We start from the raw sequence: 19,784 nt of genomic DNA, 5'->3' as shown, positions 1-19,784 counted from the left end.
TGTCTGCAAGCAGCACCATGTATTTTGCAACTGTATTTTAGCAAGAGGTGTCATAATCCAAAGGATGCTTCAGTGTTCATGAAATCAAAAAATTAGATCTCGGCATTTTCATGATTGCTTAAATGTGGAGAAAGGCACATACCAGCAGGAAAGTTATAAACAATTAAATAAAAGACATATTTGGTTAATTGTATTTTGGAGTACATTTGACAAAATCTGCATTTCACCCTACAGGACTTGAGAAATATGTTAAGAAATTTGTTAAAATGCCTGCAGTAGTTTGGAACAGTTAAGAGCAGTATGTCTGTTTTTGCCCTTTTTCTCATTCTCACAAGAAATTAATGACCTCCCCACCTCAAAAAACAGTTCATTATTGTAACTGGGGTCATACTGTGTGCTTGTGAAAGGCTCTTCATTTAGAGAGATGCTTATCAGGGGTATAGGTTGTAGCCATGTTGATTTAAGGACATAGGAAGACAAGGTTCTTTAGGTAAATCTGATATCTTTTATTAGACCAACTCAAATAGTTGGAAAAATTCTTCTTTGCAAGCTTTCGGGTACAGACACCCTTCGTCAGGCTGAGGAAGCATCTGCAGCTGGTCTGTGCTCTTCCTGAATGGTCTGTGCTCTTCCTGGATTCCAAGTGGATGGAAGATAGTCTTATGGCTTTTTAACCTTTAGACTTGTTTTTACATGCTTATTTTCTTTAGATTAAGTGCCATTTAAAATGCATTGCCCTTTCCTCTAGCTTTTGCTAATAATAACAAGTAAGTGTATGGGGGGAGTGTTTCACATGTATATCTTACTGTATTTTAAATGTTTATCTTCACACACAATGCAAACATTATTTGGCTAGTAACTGGCACCAAGTAGTGCACTGTACTTGCCAATGACCCAAGCGGATATACAGTGATTTTTACTTTAACTGTTCAGTACACTTCTGTCTACAATGCAAATGGCGCCACTAAATATGCTAGTATAACTGGTTTAGCCAGTCCTCCTCCTCCTTTCTTCTGTGTTCATTCTCACATTCTAGCATGTATTGCTTGACATGGTGATTGTGCAACTCTGTATACATATACTTTGGGCACACTGTCTTGTGCTATGGGACAGTGTACAGATTTTCCTACAACATAAAAAAATAGATGGTGATAAGCAAGCATGGTAGGTGGTACTTTCAGAAAAATAATTGAATCATAGAAGCTCTATGAAGAAAGATGCTCTGTGCATATAATTCATATTTTGGCTCCATTGTCAAGTGGTATCAGATGTCAGGGCACTGGAAGTTAGCCTTATGCTGGAAGAAATTCACAGATTCACAGAAGTTTAAGGCTGGAAGGGACCTCGTGATATCATTGAGTCCATCCCCTCTGCTCTGGGCAGGAAAGACTGTTGGGGTCAAATAACCCAGCTAGGTGCACATCCAGTCTCCTTTTTAAGATCTCCAGGGTAGGTGCCTGCACCACTCCCACTGGGAGTCCATTCCAGAGTCTGGTCACACCATGAACAATGTGTGCTATCTGAGGCTGGGGGGGGGGGGCACGGCGACTGCTCTCAGGCGACAGTGTCAGCAGTGGGGCGTGTCAGCAGCGAGCAGGGAGCTCCCACAGGTGGCCACAGTGGTTTTGGCGGTGGGGGGAGGGGTGGCAAGCACCTACTGATGGTTGGCAACCACCAGTAGACAGCGGCAGCAGCGGGCAGGGGTGATCAACAACTGCCCACAGATGCCACCTGCAGTGTCAGTGCCGATGGGGATGGGTGGTAAGCAGTGACTGCCTGCAGGAGCCACCGGCAGCATTGCCAGTGCTTCTGTCAGGGAGTGCACCGCCAATCCCAGGGGGTGCACATGGGTGCACATGCACCCCTTATGCATTGCCAGGGGGTCACACGAACTGTGAAGTTTTTCCTTCTATCCAGTCTGAAATCTGCTAGGAGTTTATAACTATTGCTCCTGGTTTTCTGGAGTGCTTTGATGAAGAGTTGTTTGCCTGGCCCCTGATGCTCTCCCCTGATATATTTGTAAGCTGCCACCAAATCCCCCTGAAGTCTTCTCTTTTCTAGGCTGAACAGTTCCATATCTGTCAGCCTTTCCTCATATGGCTTGCTCTTCAGGCCTTTAATCATACAAGTGGCACTTCTCTGGACTCTCTCAAGCTTCTCCACATGCTTCTTGAACTGTGGCTCCCAGAATTGGATGCAGCACTCCAGCTGCAATCTCACCAATGCCAAGTAGAGCAAGAGAATAACTTCCTTAGTTTTGCTTGAGATGCATCAGTTGATGCATGCCAGTGTATTGTTTGCTGTGCTAACTGTAGCATTACACTGGTGGCTCATATTCATTTTATGGTCATTTATGACACCCAGGTCCCTTTCAGACGTGATGGTAGCTAGCATAGCATCACCAAGCCTGCAAGTCTGTTGCAGATTTTTTTATTTCTATTCTAATATAGCATTTTTCCTCTTAGCTAATACCACCAGTTCAATTCTAATTCTGATGAATTTTTAGGTGGCTGAAAATTGTTACCAGCTCTCAAGGGTTGGGCAGCCTGCATACTATGCATGGATGTCAGTCTAGTTTTTAATACACAGTTGTTATCACAAACATCATCATGCTGGCACTTGCACTGTTATTTTCAAAAGGTAAGGACTAAATGGGCAAGGAGACTCAACACCCTAGGACTCCTTTGCCTCCTCCTAGGTCAGTGGTAAAAACACTGATGAAGCATTTCAGCTTTCTTAGGCAGCACATAAGGAACACTAAAAATAATGAGAATGTCTTTTCCTTCTTCAGTTTAATTAACTTTTGAAAAATAAAATAAACTTTTTTCTCAGAAACCCCCCCACAATACAAAGCTAAGGTTACATTTTTAAAACTTTGTTTAATTAAATTCTGGTAATGGGTCTTACAACATTATTATTCAGCCATAGGTCACCTCTATAGAGAGGATGTGTGGTCTAGTGGATAGAATACTGGATTGGGACTTAATAATCTTAAACAACTTTTCTCAAATTGTGAAAAATGTTTTTAAAAATAGATCTTCATTTTAGATGAACAATTAGAGGCACCTGGCATATGATTTTCCAAATGTGCTCCACAACTCTTATAACCATAGACACCAACTTTTATTTTTGCCGGGTAGGGGAGGGAGGGCCCTAACATGATGGAAACATGGAAAATTTTACGCATTTTAGGTGGCAGCCCTCTTTCCGATGGAGGCCAGGGCCCTCCTACCTCCATATACTCAGCACTAAATATGCCAGGTTGAATCCCTTTGAACTTCATAACTCTTGGGTTCATAAAAACTGAGGCACTTAATGTCAGTGGCCTCTTAAAAATATTGACCATAACGTTTCTCACTGCTTCACTTCCCTTTCTGTAAAGTGAGATAATGCTTCTCTAATCCCACAGTGTGTGATTAGAACTGCATGACTGTTTTGGATACTATGGTAATGAAAGCTGGAGAAAAAAAACCCTACTTTTAAAAAAAACCATGTACTTCATATTTTGTTAATGACAGTACAGTGGCACATGATCTATGCTGACATGATGTTCTTGTTACATTACTGGACATAACATTCTTCAGGAACAATACCTCCATAATATCAATGTATTTAAGTTAACAGGCAGACAAGGTTCTTTGGGTAAATGTTATATCTTTTATTAGACCAACTGAATAGTTGGAAAAATTGTTCTTTGCAAGCTTTCTGGCACAACGCCCTTCTTCAGGATAGGGAGAGTCTGCTGGTGTCTGTGTACTTTCTTGGGTCAAATAGAAACTTAAGTCAATATGCAAAAGGCAGGCCTGTGATAATGCAAATGTGTGGCAGGGAAGATCAGAGGGGATAGGAGTTAGTGGGAGTGAGACAGGTAGGTGGGGGGAAAGAGAGGAGGAACACAAAAGAAGGGAATGTTGACCTGTGATAAAATGTAGCTTGTAAAATGTAGAAAGGTTACCTGTGTTATTAGATGGCAGGCAGGTTATAATATGCTATAAATCCAATGTCTATATTTAGTCCATGATTTTTTGTATCCAGTAGGTTGATGAAGTGAAGTTCATAGGCTCATCTGCAAAAGGTGTTTTGTACATTTCCTTTGAGAATTAGAACTGCGGAATATGAGAGAGAGTGGTTTTCTTGTGAGAAATGTGCCCCCACAGGTAATTTGGTATTTTTGTCATTGATAGATTTTCAGTGTGGATTCATTCTGGTACATAGTTGTTGCTTGGTTTCTCCTACATATTTTCCATTAGGGCATTTAGTTCATTGGATGAGATATATTAGATTTGTGAAGGTGCAGGTGTAAGATCCAGGAATGTTGATGGTTCTGGTGTGGAGTGTAGTTATTGTGGGAGTGGCAGAGATGTGTTGGCAGGTTTTACATTTCTTGTCCTGGCATGGTCTGAATCCATTCAGTGTGTTTTGAGCCATAGCAAGTTTGCTTCTTGTGATGAGACTGGTGAGGTTTGGTGCCCATTTAAAGGCTAGACTGGGTAGTTCTGGAAAGATCTCTAAGAATTGGGTCTTCTAGTATGAACTGCAATTGTTTGAGGTTTTTCCATAAAGGTTCCAGGGAAGGATGGTATGTCATAACTAATGGTGTGCAATTCGTGGGAATTTTCTTTTTGTAGTGCATCAATTCTCCATGTAGTGTCCATGTGGCTCTTTCAAAAGTGTGATCTCTCTCTCTGTGTCCATGCCTTCAAATAAGGTTACCCTACCTAAAAAGACCTGGTATTCAGAACTGTTGATCCCTGCTCTCAGAAGAAGCAGGTCCCCTAAAGTGAATCAAGGTGGGTCCCCAAAAAACTGAGGTTATGAAATATCAGGAGCCCCTTTTGAAAATTCAGAGCTAAAGTACCTTTCCTTTCATTGCTGCGCAAGCACTTTCTTATTTTGACTCAGTAAAACGAGTAGAAAAAGCTTCTACATTCCTTTAGCTCTTTGGCATTGTTCAGTTTGAGTTGGCTTCTGTGTTCATATGTCAGATATTAAGGTTTTCTTTTATAAGCACTTTAGTTAAGTCCCCCTCTTATTCTTTTTTTTCCCCAGATAATGGACCTTGTTTCTCTCACAGCTTTGCATAATTAAAATAATCCATTCCTTGTATAGTTTTGCTGAACTGCAGTCAGAACTAAATCTTCTATCTTGAGCCAAGCACAATGACTCAATCATCAAAGACTGCATTTATGTGAGAAGCACTTCTTCATTTCTGCTGTTCTGATCTTTTGGGTAAAGCCCAGTCTCACTGGTCATGAAGAATTTACATAAGATAAATACAGCATATAGCCTTATTAGCCATTAAGGTTTCTACCCTTCTTAACTTTCATTTTACTTTATTTTTAGAGTGTTGTTTCCTATTGAGGTTTTGCTGTTATCAACAGGTTATTGCTGATCACTAACAAAAGGGTCAGAGTGCTGAAGGACTCCCAAAATATATCAGGACAGACCAATACAATGTGAAGAAATCCCCCTCTTGTACATTTCCCTTCTGGACATTGATATAATAGAAGCCCCTTCTTGCCTCCCGCTGACCCCCATTTTGTGCATTTCTTTTTACTTCTAAACATTGGCAGAGACCTAGCATACTCATTGCATGGGTGTGTCAAGGCTCGGAGCAAGCCAAAAAGTTGAAATGGCTTTCTGTAGGAGAAACCTAGAAACTACAACTTCATGCCAATTAAGCTCAGTGTCACTAAAGAAAACAAAAAAACTAAAATATCCACTTCAAAGACTGTAAATCTATTCTGGTGCTAACCTAACTTAGTTACTGTCCCCAGTAGACTTTGATCCTCACGACCTCACATTGCATTTTTATATATTTCTCACAGTGCATTTTTATATTTCATCTATATTTTATACTTTTAAGCCCTTAAGGAATGTACTCTCTCTAGAATGAAGTTACACCCTGGTCCATTATTAAAAACTGCATTGAAATCATGAATGGTGCATGCCCCCAGTGGCTGCAGGGCACGGCTGCGCTGGTGGCGGCGGAAGCACAGCAGTGGTGGTGGGAGCCCAATGGTGGTAAGCTGGGAGCTCCCTCAGATGCTGCTGGCACTGTCGGCAGCGGGGAGGGGGCCAATGCCGACCAGGGGTCGGTGACCACCCAGAGGCGCCGCTGGCAGTGTTGGCCAGTGTTGATCATGGACCACCCACAGACGCCGCTGGTGGTGTCAGCAACAGGGTGGCAAGCGGCGACCACCTGCAGGCACCATCAACACTGTTGATGACACCTTTTTGCAGGGGGTGCATGTGCACCTGCGTGCACCCCCTACGCGCCGCCCCAATGGAAACTGTAATTGTAAAGTGATAAGATCTGCTGTATTGGGCTGGTCCCCCTTGAGTGAATGTGAGTGTAAGATGATTAGTAGGTAATTACATGACAATAGCCTAGCCAGAGAAACCCACCATTACAAAACTCTACTCCACAAGCCATTTTAGGCCAATCAAGCCAAGGAATTGATTCCTGGGACTAAGCACCCACCCTATTGACTATTCCTGCAACCCTTAACAATACCATTGTTAATTAATCAAAATCACAAACTGACTCCCAAAACTGCACTACCAGCAGGCAAGACCCCTTTGACTAGCATCTGTCAGGCACTGCTCAAGACCCACATGTGACAACGACCTCCAGATTGGGCAGCAAAAATGATGCTGGGGGATCACACAAGTCTGCCAGAAAGGGACAAAAGGCACTGAAGTGTGACCCTCAGTGGCATCCTCTCATCCAGCACCTGACCTACCAAGACAGAAGGACAAGCAGGCAACCCCCTTCGGGAGAAAACATCGCCTTGAAGGAAGCTGACCATCGAGAGCAGACTCCAGGGCCTTGGACAGGTAGATATACTGACACCAGAGCTCTCACAATCACTACAACAGCTATTATATACTTTACTACATGAGTTTGAGTGACATGGGTTTGAATGAGTGTGTGTGTGTGTGTGTGTGTGTGTGTGTGTGTGTGTGTTAAGGTGGCCAGTACCCTTCATAACTCAAAGTTTGCATTTATGACTTTATTGGTAACTTCACATCCGGTACAATAAATTAGAATGTATTATGGTCCTGTGAGTTGGTCCTTTGTAGCCAACATAACAAAAGGGTCAGAGTGCTGAAGGACTCCCAAAATATATCAGAACAGACCAATATAATGCAAAGATTTTTACAAGTCAGGACTGGTTTTAAGTGATAATTTAAACCAAGCATTCAGTACTTGATAATATTGTTGAAGTCCTCAATTATCTTGATGAAACAGTTTATTGACGTACAGTAGAGGAAAATAGCTTCTGTTCACTTAAAGGCCTTCTGGTGGGTAGGTTAGTTGTGGTAAATCCTTTCAAATGTTGAGGAAACGATGTTTTAGATAAGAGACTGCCTTTATTCTTATCTATATTTTTTCATTATGTAAATACTGCAAAGAAGCTTATGCAGCCCATTATTTTAATCCTATCTTAAAACTTCTTACCCTAAGGTAAATGACATAATAAATGAGCCTATTGTCTTTTTTTTATAACTGTTCAAAATTAGTTGCTGAATGGGCATTTGAGTATGCAATGAGAGCACAAGGGTCTGGATTAGATGAAACAAAACTGTTGTGGTCTGGGTTTCAAGCAGTCGTAAATCTGTACCCTTATTGCTAAGGAAATCCTTCTTGCATCTCACTGTGGCTTCAGACCATTGGGAGGCACCATGGATTGATTTTTTTGGCCTGACAGATCCAGGAAAAATGCCAAGAACAACACCAGGAACTGTATATGGCCTTTATCAATTTTACCAAAGCCTTCAACTGTTAACTGTGAGGCTCTGTGAAAGATCTTATCAAAGTCTGGCTTTCCAGGAAAATGTATTACCATCCTAAGACTCCTTCATGACCAGATGACTGCCTTCATCCTATGCATTGGCTCCACTACAAAGCCCTTTGCTATTTGAACTGCCGTCAAGCAGGGCTGTGTGATTACACAAGTTTTGTTTTCCATCTTTCTTGAGGTCATCAAGATGCTCATCTGTGACCGTCTGCCACATGACATCAGCATTGAGTACAGGATGGATGGGAACCTTTTCAATCTTTCCTGCCTTCATGCCAAAACCAAAGTTATGTTGGTCTTAATTGTAGAATTTCAGTATGCTGATGACTATGCTGTCATTGCACATACTGAGGAAGACCTACAAGTGGCCTAAACTGCTTCTCTCAAGGATACCAGGGCCCAAAACTGACCCTTAACACTGGAAAAACAAAGGTGCTTCATCAGCCTGCTCCGGGCCAGTTTATTCCCTGGTGAAGATCCTCATTGATGGACAGGAGCTGGAAAATGTTGAACCTCAGCAACCTTCTCTCAAAGAAGGCCAACATTAACAAAAAGATCTAGTATAGGATCCGATATGCCAGCTCTGCCTTCAAAAGATTGTATCATCATGTGTTCAACGATCATGACATCAGGACTCAAACAAAGCTCCTATTATATAAGGCTGTGGTAACCCCAACTCTCCTCTATAGCTGTGAAGCTTGGGACACCTGAAAAGCCAGTTTCATCTTAAAAGGGAGGGACCAACTGAAAAGCCTGGGGTGCCTTTACCAGTGCTACCTCCTGAAGATCCTTGGCAGAAAGTGGGAGGATCATCGTACAAATGCCAGTATCCTCACCAACGCCAACACCACCACTATGGAAGTGTTGATTATTCAACATCAGCTGTAGTGGACTGGGCTTTGTGTGTACATGCCTGATGTACATCTACCAAAACAACTGCTATACTCCCAACTCAGCCAAGGGCAAAAGACTTGCAAGGGCCAAAGGAAACACTTCAAGGAGACCTTCAAGGCGAACATTAAGAAGTGTGGCATTGACACCACAATTTGGGAAAAACTAGCCGGGGATAGGACTACATGGCAATGGCTTGTAAAGAGAGAAGGTACATCTTACTTCGTGGAAAATTGTCTTGCCCTTGAGGCAGAAAAATGACAGAAACAGAAGGTAAGAAAACAAGCCCGAGAAATCTGTGGTCTGATTCTCCCTTTAAGGAGACGTCCCTAGTCAAGGACGCACTGCAGAGTAGGAGTTTTAGTCAAGGACGCACTGCAGAGTAGGAGTTTTGAAGTGATGGGAGCCCAAGAAGGCTGGCTGTGCCTTAAGGAAATGATCCTTCGGGCACAGTGGGAGACGATCCCGATGCGAGGAAAAAAGAGGGAAAGGGGCCAGGAGGCTTCCTTGGCTGACCAGAGAAATCCAGGGCAGCCTAAGGGCCAAAAGGGGAGCACACAAAAAGTAGAAACAGGGAGAGATCACCAAAGACGAATATACCTCCTCTGCTCGCGCTTGTAGGGAGGCAGTTAGATGGGCCAAAGCTACCATGGAGCTGAGGATGGCATCCCAAGTAAAGGACAACAAGAAATTGTTCTTTAGATATATAGGGAGTAAAAGGAAGGCCCAGGGAGGAATAGGACCACTGCTAAATGGGCAGAAGCAATTGGTGATGGACAGGGGAGACAAGGCTGAACTCCTCAATGAGTTCTTTGCCTCAGTGTTCCTAAGAGAAGGGCACGACAAGTCTCTCACTGGGGTTGTAGAGAGGCAGCAATGCATAGACCCTGAGATGGTGCAGAGTCACTTGGAAGAACTGGATGCCTTTAAGTTGGCAGGCCTGGATGAGCTCCATCCGAGGGTGCTGAAGGCACTGGCCGACATCATTGCACAGCCACTGGCGGGAATATTTGAACGCTCGTGGTGCACGGGCCAAGTCCCGGAGGACTGGAAAAGGGCCAATGTGGTCCCCATTTTCAAGAAGGGGAGGAAGGAGGACCCGGGCAACTATAGGCCAGTAAGTCTCACCTCCATCCTTGGCAAAGTCTTTGAAAAAATTATCAAGGCTCACATATGCGAGAGCCCGGCAGGACAAATTATGCTGAGGGGAAACCAGCACGGGTTTGTAGCAGGCAGATCGTGCCTGACTAATCTGGTCTCTTTTTATGACCAGGTTACGAAACGCCTGGACACAGGAGGAGGGGTGGATGTCATATATTTAGACTTCAGGAAGGCCTTCGATACGGTATCCCACCCCATACTGGTGAACAAGTTAAGAGGCTGTGACTTGGATGACTACACAGTCCGGTGGGTGGCGAATTGGCTAGAGGGTCGCACCCAGAGAGTTGTGGTGGATGGGTCAGTTTCAACCTGGAAGGGTGTGGGCAGTGGGGTCCCGCAGGGCTTGGTCCTTGGACCAATACTCTTTAATGTCTTCATCAGCGACTTGGACGAGGGAGTGAAGTGTACTCTGTCCAAGTTTGCAGATGACACAAAGCTATGGGGAGATGTGGACACGCTGGAGGGCAGGGAACAGCTGCAAGCAGATCTGGACAGGTTGGACAAGTGGGCAGAAAACAACAGAATGCAATTCAACAAGGAGAAATGCAAAGTGCTGCACCTAGGGAGGAAAAATGTCCAGCATACTTACTGCCTAGGAAATGACCTGCTGGGTGGCACAGAAGTGGAAAGGGATCTTCGAGTCCTAGTGGACTCCAAGATGAACATGAGTCGGCAGTGTGACGAAGCCATCAGAAAAGCCAATGGCACTTTATCATGCATCAGCAGATGCATGACGAATAGATCCAAAGAGGTGATACTTCCCCTGTATCGGGCGCTGGTCAGACCGCAGTTGGAGTACTGCAAGCAATTCTGGGCACCGCACTTCAAGAGGGATGCGGATAACCTGGAGAGGGTCCAGAGAAGGGCCACTCATATGGTTAAGGGCTTGCAGACCAAGCCCTACGAGGAGAGACTAGAGAAACTGGACCTCTTCGGCCTCCGCAAGAGAAGGTTGAGAGGTGACCTTGTGGCTGCCTATAAGTTCATCACGGGGGCACACAAGGGAATTGGTGAGGTTTTATTCACCAAGGCGCCCCCAGGGGTTACAAGAAATAATGGCCACAAGCTAGCAGAGAGCAGATTTAGACTGGACATTAGGAAGAACTTCTTCACAGTTAGAGTGGCCAGGGTCTGGAACGGGCTCCCAAGGGAGGTGGTGCTCTCCCCTACCCTGGGGGTCTTCAAGAGGAGGTTGGATATGCATCTAGCTGGGGTCATCTAGACCCAGCACTCTTTCCTGCCTATGCAGGGGGTCGGACTCGATGATCTATTGAGGTCCCTTCTGACCCTAACATCTATGAATCTATGAATTTAACCACCATCTGTGGCGTGTCAGAGAGTCTGCGGCTCTAGGATTGGCTTTCCTAGCCATCAACAGACTCATCTACAATCCTTTACTTTATTTGATTGCCAACAATGACAACAATGTACCCTTATTGAATCAAATGAGAAAAAAGTCAGTCCTATTTCACTGCTTGAAAATGTTTCTGGACAATTTTTCCAAGTAGGAAATATCTTTTACAAAAAGTTCATGCGAGTCTTATGAACAGAGGTGTAACTATTAAGTTTTGTGCCCTGAGTCAGTGTTTCCCAAACCTGGTGCATTTACGCCCCACCATAGTCAAGTCAGGCACTCATGTCCTTTGCTGCAAACTCCATCACTGCTTCCCTTGCTGCTACTCTCCTTGCCACTGAGTGCTGTCACTTACTTCCATTGCCAAGTGCCATCACTTACCCTCACCATCAAGTGCTGCTACTTTCCTATGCCACTGATTCCCCTTGCCGGCTGCAGTAGGAGTGGGGAATTTGGTGGCACTAAAAGAAACAGCTGCAGGAGAGGTGCATGAGAATGGCTGAATGAGGGGTCTTCCCAACCCTGGCTGTGGCTGATGCTACAACAGTGGTGCAGCATCCCTGCCTCCAGTTGCTTCTACCACTACCCCAGCACAGATTCCCTGGGGGAGCCTTCATTCTGTCACCACCTTTAAGCTGGCACTTTGGGCTGGTACCCCTCTTACTCACCATTACTTACATTACTGGTTTTATAAGGTATAGTCTATAGAAACATTTTCATATAGACTGGCAAACTTGCTAACTTTCATCTGCTGCATTTTTAAGTTTGGTGTATTAACAGTGTCATCTGTGTATTTTGCTCAGTGGTATAAACTTGAGTTTCATTTGCAATTCTAGACTGTCTCTCTGTGATTGAAAGAATCTATTTCCCATTAAAAATAACCCTTGACCAGAGGTATAAATGTTCAGTTCTTTGCCCTGGACAATGATGGTGGGTGGTGCAGAAGCAGCAGCCAAAGGTTTGTTGCTGCTGGGGGTGATGTCAGCTCCTTTTGTGCTGCCAATGCGTGTGTTGAGAGGCCACTGAAACAACAATTTTCAATGGCAAGAAAGGTGACTTGTCCCCTGCAGCAGCAAACTGCTGGCTGCTGCTCTTGTGCTGCTGCTATTCTGCCCTCACTGATGGAGCCGGAGCTTCTACAGGGAAGGTGCAGAGTGCAGGGAGAGAAAATGGGAGCGTGAGGCACCTTTCTAGTCCCATTGTGGAAAGTCCCACCTAGGCAGTGCCTAGGTCTTTTGCCCTGCTTGCCCATCTATTTTTATGCTACTGCCTTTGACCCATGGGAGTACTGCTGAGGCACACAGAGCAAGCCTAGCCCCAGATGGCTTGATGTATGTTTTTTATAGTAGCCCTTTTGGTTGATTAAAAGCAGAGCTGATGGGCTCATGATCCAGTGTTTCTTAACTGGAAAAATAGTGACTTGATGCTACAAGTACCTATGCTAAAACATCGTCAAGGTTTTCCCAGAAATGTCAAGGACTTCTTTTGGGAATAGGTAGCAAATTATGTATTGCTATTCCACTGCCGATATATCCACATTTCATCTCAACCTTGCACAAGACAACAAAGGCCCATGAGTTAGAATCTTGCCTGAGTATTTTCAGAAAAGAGGAACTTCAGGTTAATTTAATACCTAACTGTACAGTCCCAAAGATGATTATGTAGGGCTTTCCATCTTGTGTTAACTGAAACATCACACAGAAACTGCAAGCAAAATGAGCATTTTTTTAAGAGGAGAGGCAGGTTCTCTGAGTAAGTCAGTTCTTCTGTGGTCAGTAGTTTCAGTTCTAAATTCTCATTCAAAACTTATGGCTTTGTTGGTCTGGTGGAAATGCAGCCAGATGCATCAGAAGTTTGTCATGAGTCCTCTGGATGATTGTTACTTTGGCCCTCCAGAACTGTCATAGGACAAACAAAATGTTCTCATAGGCATGACTTTCTTCCCCATTGTCTTGTTTATCTTTATTTAAGTAAAAAAGATACTATTTTTTCACTGACTTGATAACTGATCTGCCATTTTCTATACTGCCACTTCCATTGTTGAGTGGCTATGCTAGGTGGTTATTCTTTATCCTTGGCCTTTGACAGCTCTTTCAGTTGTTATACTTTCATAGGAAAGTGTTACATTTAAGATTTTCATTTATCATGAGAAGGGGTTTTTTTTCTTTCCTTAGCATGAAACTATCAAATTCCTCTTATTTTCTGATGTTGACTGAATCATGGATTCAGATGCATACACTCACAGATTAGAATAGCTGATACTTGATTAACTTCAGCAAGAGGGCAACTTCTGTGCCCACTTGAACATTTCACCCTAATTACCATGATGCAAAGTCAAAGATGCTAAAAATATGTTCCATCTTCCCTCAGATCCTCTTCTTGATCAATGTAAACTCCATCTTCCCTGTAACCAGCCTTGCAACTTTAATATCTTAATGGACTTTTCCTCTCCATTTCTCCAGAATTTTAACTGTTGCCAAATCCTGCTATATCTTCCTTTACATCTTCAGAATCTGTTATTTTTCTCTCCATTCTTACTACAAAAACCTCTCTGTGCTTTAGTCCTCTACTGTCTGAGTGACAGAAAATATTCTTTCTGACATTTTTTATTATTCTTTCCCATCAAAATGCTGCCTTTCCTACCATTCCACAGGCGTTTCTGACTTGACTTCCTCTCACCTGTAGTATCAAATCCAGGCATGTTGTACTCCCCTTTAAAACTCTGTATAACTGTATCCTATCACCATCTCTGCTCTCATTTCTTCCTGCTCCTTCATCTGTCTATTGAGTCCTAAGCCTGCCAGTCCATCTACACCTCTTATATACTTTTTTCACTCTTACCTCCTTCTATTCATTGTCATGATGCCAGGAGCCTTCCTGTCCAAACTAACACTCATTTCATCCAACAAGCCTCTCTACGTTAATTCAATTGGAGAAATACTGTATTTAGTAATGAATATCTGTACCATTTTGAACACTTACATTATGTCAGACCTGTTAATCTAACAAAATCTATGCACCTTGGAGTGGGAACCTAGCCATCTATATTTTCCACAGAGAACACTTAGTGCTTAATACATGTAAATAACATAGTTTTAGTTTTGGATACATATATGATTATTTGCCACCTCTACACATCTAAATCCCATTGAGGAATACCCAAATATGACAGAAACAGTATTTAAAAAGACCATTGAACCTGAGTGATGGGTCATCAAACTACACAATAGACACTAAATAAAATTTAGAACTAGAGGGGGTATTATAGGACATAATACCCTCTCTATATATAATCTATTTAATACAAATTAAATATATAATCTATTTAATACAAATTAAACTCAAAATACAATTATTCTTGTTAAAAAGTGCAGCGTTGTGGACTTTGGCAGGCCAGAAAGGTGGTCTATGAGCCTACTGCCAATTTGAACAATTCAGCTATAAAAATTAAGTAGAAATGTATCCTATTTTCAAGAAAGCCTGATCCAAAAAAGTATCCATTTGTTAGACATGATATATTATATTCATATCAAGATTCAAATCCCGAAGTCATTTGGTTCTGGCCTGCACCCAGGCAGAGCCCCTGGCTCCAGGCTGTGGGGCTGCCTGGCATGGCTGCCAGCAACTGAGAATGGGAGCAAGGTCACCCCCACCTGTGGTGTATGCTCCTTAATGAGATCTCTGGAGTCCCAAGTGACTGAGCTCCAGGCCCAGGTAGGCAGACTTCATGCTATCAGGGCCCACGAGCAGGAGATTGGTGACTTCTACAGTCAGGCTCTTCTGAAGAATCAAGAGAGAAGAGTATGGATGCCCGACTGTGTGAAGATGGATGCCAGGAAGATCAACTGAAAGCCAGGGCATGCTTGGAAGGCAGTTGTCTTGGGTCCAAGACACACAGTACCAGGTTCACTCCTCCCTTGGAACTGAGCAACAGGTACGCACCTCTCACACCACCAGCAGAGACATCAGCAGAAGCATTGGCTCTGGACAAGGGGAAGCAGCTAGCTGCCACCCCTAAGAAGAGGCACAGGGTGGTTGTGGTGAGTAACTCCCTCCTGAGCGAGGGGGCCTGGTAGATACCCCAAGAAGGGGTCTCCACAACTACGCAGAGCCAGAAGGGGCCCAAGAAGTTGTCCACAGAGCTGACGTGGACCGAGGAAGCTGGCAGCATAGACTGGAGCCCAGCAGAACTCGGCGGAGTCAGGACATAGGCAAGTCAGATGGATGGCAAGTACTGAACCTGGGGCAGAGGCAACGCAACAGGGGATGGACTGGTATTGAAGCCGGACAGCACGTAATGGGGAAGGAGGAAGGCCGGGGGAAGCGCTCGGATTAACAACATCTTTCACACCTGGCAGCTATCATATTCCAGGAACCCAAGCATCAAAGATGGCACAGGATATAAGCCTCAACAACACAGGTGACAACATCAAGCTTGGCGTTAGGCAGGTGTAGGGGAGGTTGGAGCCCTACAAAGGTGGAGCAGCAGGAACGACCCAGGGGGAATGCTAAGGGGAAATGAGACCAAAACATCGTCTTCCCAATCTGGAAGCAATCATCATCAAAGAGGTGGCAGGCGAGGCCCCTTGGCAAACTGACCTGAAATTGTTCTCATAATCAAGCTGTTCATCCCTAAGAAAAACGGCGAGGCTAGAGAGGAATCCCCATACAAGACATACCGGAGAAAGACACGGAAGATTACAAGGGGATATAACTGTAGGAGTCTATTACAGACCTCCTAACCAGGAGGAAGAACTTGACCATGAATTCACTAGGGAACTGGCTGAGGCTGCACACTCTCGGTGCATGGTCATCATGGGTGACTTCAACCACCCTGAAATCTCATGGGAAGAGCATTCAGCCAAATCTGATTGGTTGCGACCTCAGTCCCTGCAAAGATCTTGGAAAAAATCATCAAAGAAACTACAAACTTATGGAAGGAAAAAATCATCAAAGAAACAATCAACAACAGGCTAACGGAAGGCAATGTTCTGAGAGAAAGCCAGCATGACTTCATTGCGAGTAGGTCTTGCTTGACCAACCTCATTTTCTTCTATGACCAGGTGATGCATCACCTGGACAAAGGAGAAGAGGTTGATGTCATATATTTAGATATAAAAAAAGCCTTTGACTAGGTCTCGCACAATGTCCTCATGGTAAAATTCAGGAACTGTGGCCTCAACAACCTTACAGTCTGATGGCTGCGGACCTGGCTCCATGGTTGGACCCAGAGAGTGATAGTCGATAGAACCGAGTCAACATGGCACATGGTGACCAGTGCTGTCCCCCAGGGCAGGGGCAGCGCATAGGGGGTGCACGCAGGTGACCATGCACCCCCTTGCGTGGCAGTGCACCCCCAACAAAAATGATCCTTTGACAAGGCGCATGTGGGCAGTCGCTGCATGCCACCCCACTGCTGACATTTGTTATTCTTATAAGTGCACTTAGCTGTGTGATTTTATTTTTTTATTAAAACATTTTTATACTTGCAAAAGACCTAGGGTTGCCAGCACATCTGTGCTATAAAAACCTCCTTAAATATAGATGAAATTTATGTGACAAAAAATGTGCTTTTATCTGTGAAGCTTACATCAGTTCAGAGAACAAAATAAGCTACTCTGCAGAGACACTTTTACGACAACAGTGATTCCATCTGTACATGGTCATCATGGAAATGCCATTAATTTTATACCCTACAACGAGGTTACTGTGGTGGTGAAAGGTTCTAATATTGATGTGGCCCAAGTAAAGATCACTTTTAATGCCTATTTATTTGAAATGACTGACAAGTATTTTAGGTAAGGACTTCTTTCTTAAATATTCAAGATCCCAACCCCTACTGTTGTTTGCTGAAGCTGTAATGTCCACACACAATTTTGTACCATTTAAGCTGTGGTTCTAAAATAACTTTTACTGGTACAAATGCATATTGTACTGTATAGTTCATAAGCAAAAGCTGCATCAGCATGAAGTACCTTTATATGGCTATAACTGCCTCTGTGCTAGAGATTCAACTGCTCCACCCATACCGGGGTATCGCGGGGTGCGAGGGTGCACTGGTGTACTTGGCACCATAGGCGACGCGTAGGAGGGGCACGGGGGGCACGTGCTCCCCGTGAGAGTGCTGGTGCCCCCCAGCAGCAAGCACTCCGGCTGGTAGGGGGCACGGAGAGTGCTTGTGCCCCACTAAAACTGGCTCCGCTGGCGCCCCCCTCCCGGTCGTGCCCCGCTGGTACGCCCCAGACTTGGGAAGCACCAGTCACCCATGTTTGGCACCCCTCTGAGTCCTGGTCCACCCAAAGCTTAAAACCAACTGCCTGGCAGTGGCAGCAGCATTTCCAGTCAGGCAGCACTGAAGGAGTCAACTAACTTCATGGCTCATTATAACCTACCTGATCCCATCCAAACTCTTCATTCCACAGGCGTTAACCCACCCGCTTTCCTTTGCAATGGTCTTTTCGTCCCACCGCCATCTCTCTGCAGGGCTGCTGCCTGCCTGCTCGCTCGCTCGCCCTGGTAACCTGCTCACATTTCACAGCCCTGCACACTGGGGTTTTGTTTTTTTAAACTCTAGCTAAACCTATTGACTCAGGTGCGGAAATATGAACTCAGGTGAACATTAGCTCAGGTGTGGAAATCCCTTTCAATGAATCATTGGAGGCAGGGTCCAGAAGCTCAACAAGGCTTGACTTTGTTTTGTGGAGCTGAAAAAGAGTTGTGCGTTTAATATAATGACTCGAGGAGTAATGAAACAACATTTTGGGATCCCTCGTTTGTTGTGTTTATTGTGCTGGTTGTGCAAATTAATACACACAGTGACACAGCTATTACGGAGTTGGGCGGGTCTCCGTAAGCAACGCGCCCGGCTCCCCTCAGCGCTCCAGCCTGGGCCGCGCCCCGGCGCGCACGGCGGGACTACAGCTCCCAGCGAGCTTTACGCGCGCATCCCAACGCAGCTCGCCCGCGCCAGAGCGGGGCGCTCGGGGAATTGTAGTCACCGCGCGGGGGGCGGGGAACGTGGCCGCGCCTCTGCCCCGCCGCGATTGGCCGAGGGCGCCGCCACTCGCGCTCCTCTATACAGTGCCCCCTGGCCGCAGCAATCACAGCAGCCGTCGGGTTTCCTGCGGGCGGCGGCTCGGAGCGGCGCGGGGCCGGGTAAGAGCCGGGTGTCACCTGCGGGCGGGAGATGCAGGAGGTGCCGCAGCGCGGCCCGGGGTCGTGGTGCGGGGGGTCGGGCCCGGCTCGCCCGCCGTCGGGGTTGGGAGCCGGGCGGCCCGGTGTCAGCTCCCGTGCCGGCCGCGGCGGTTTCCAGGCGGGGCCGCGGGTTCCTCCCTGCAGGCTGGACACGTCCAGGGAGTTACCGCGGGGATCCCAGGCGTGGCGAGGCCCCGCCGGGCTTCTCCGCTCTCCCTAACGCCCAACAATTACTGCCTTGTTTTTTTCGTACTCAAAAAAAACCGAGGGAAAGTACAGAGCTGGCGCTCTCCCAGGGGCGCCTCGCTGCAGTGACCGATGCCTGGAGATGGAAAACACTGAGACCCACCCGGTCAGATGCTGCATACACCCAAAAAAAGGGATGGAAATGGTCCCTGCTCAGAAGAGTCCACGGCCTAGGAAGTGGCAGCTTCAGAAGCAGCTGTGTGATCATCAGCAGTGCCACCTCCGCCTGGCCCATAAGATTTGGTTTTTCTTTAAGGAGTCAGGCTCGAAGCTGTCCTGATGCATGGCTTGCAGCCGTGACAGGATCTCTTGGGAAAGGGCAGCCCATGAATGAAGCAGAGGAAGCATTTCCACCACTTGGCGTGCACAGATTTGGTCCCAAAGAACAGTTCTTAAGTGGAAAATTAGTCACGGATCCATAGGCTTGGAGGGGACCTCACGGGTATCCCCCACGTGGATGCCAGGCTTGCTGTCCCTGTGCACTGCAGACAGCTGTACTCAGCCTCTTCTTGAATATATCTAGTGAAGGAGGTCCCCTGCTTCCCTGGGCAGGCTGCTCCATTTCCTACTGTTCCAACAGACAGGGTTTTCCCTGAGTTTCAGAGAGGAATTTCTGGTGGTGTCTTGTGTGGAGGATGGATTGCTTGCACACTGTAGGGTCACTTTGAAGTATGCTGTATCAGATGGCCCTGCCTTCCTTTCTGTCTGACTTCAGACTAACACAGTTAACTTCCTCTCTCCACATAAAATGGGTTTGTTTAGAGCTGCAGTATTGAGAGAATTACCTTCACATGAAGGTCTGTCAAGTGTTTATCTTAAAATAATGCCCAGAGTCCTTAATTGAGATTGGACTGCATTGTGCTGCATATTGTACAAATGCATATGATGACATGGCTCTTGTGCAGGGTAGCTGAAATGATTCATGAAGATTAGATGAATGATTAATAAAAAAATAGCAAGACAAAGAATAAACACAACGTACAAAGGGCTGAGGTACAAAGTTCATTTGTTACTTATTTTCCTAGATCATCTGTGTCTGGTCTTTGGATTCTTTCTTCATGGTCTAAAGGGGGGATGGTAGATCTTGGGCAGCCTCCACTTCTTTGTACTCTTGCCTTGGCATACAAAGCAAA

General features: G+C 45.3%; 1 protein-coding gene across 1 annotated transcript in view; it reads left to right on the top strand.

Moving 5' to 3' along the window:
• Positions 1-18,100: 18,100 nt before the first annotated feature.
• LGMN (legumain) overlaps positions 18,101-19,784 on the top strand; it is a 49,003-nt gene continuing 47,319 nt past the window's right edge. Inside the window, exon 1 of the mRNA XM_019481655.2 lies at positions 18,101-18,366. The gene's annotated coding sequence lies outside the window, so the exon portion shown is untranslated. The remainder of the gene's footprint in view (positions 18,367-19,784) is intronic.

Source organism: Alligator mississippiensis, chromosome 2, assembly GCF_030867095.1.
Source record: "Alligator mississippiensis isolate rAllMis1 chromosome 2, rAllMis1, whole genome shotgun sequence".
Taxonomy (NCBI): Eukaryota; Metazoa; Chordata; order Crocodylia; family Alligatoridae; genus Alligator; species Alligator mississippiensis.
This window is presented reverse-complemented; position numbering and strand designations above follow the sequence as displayed.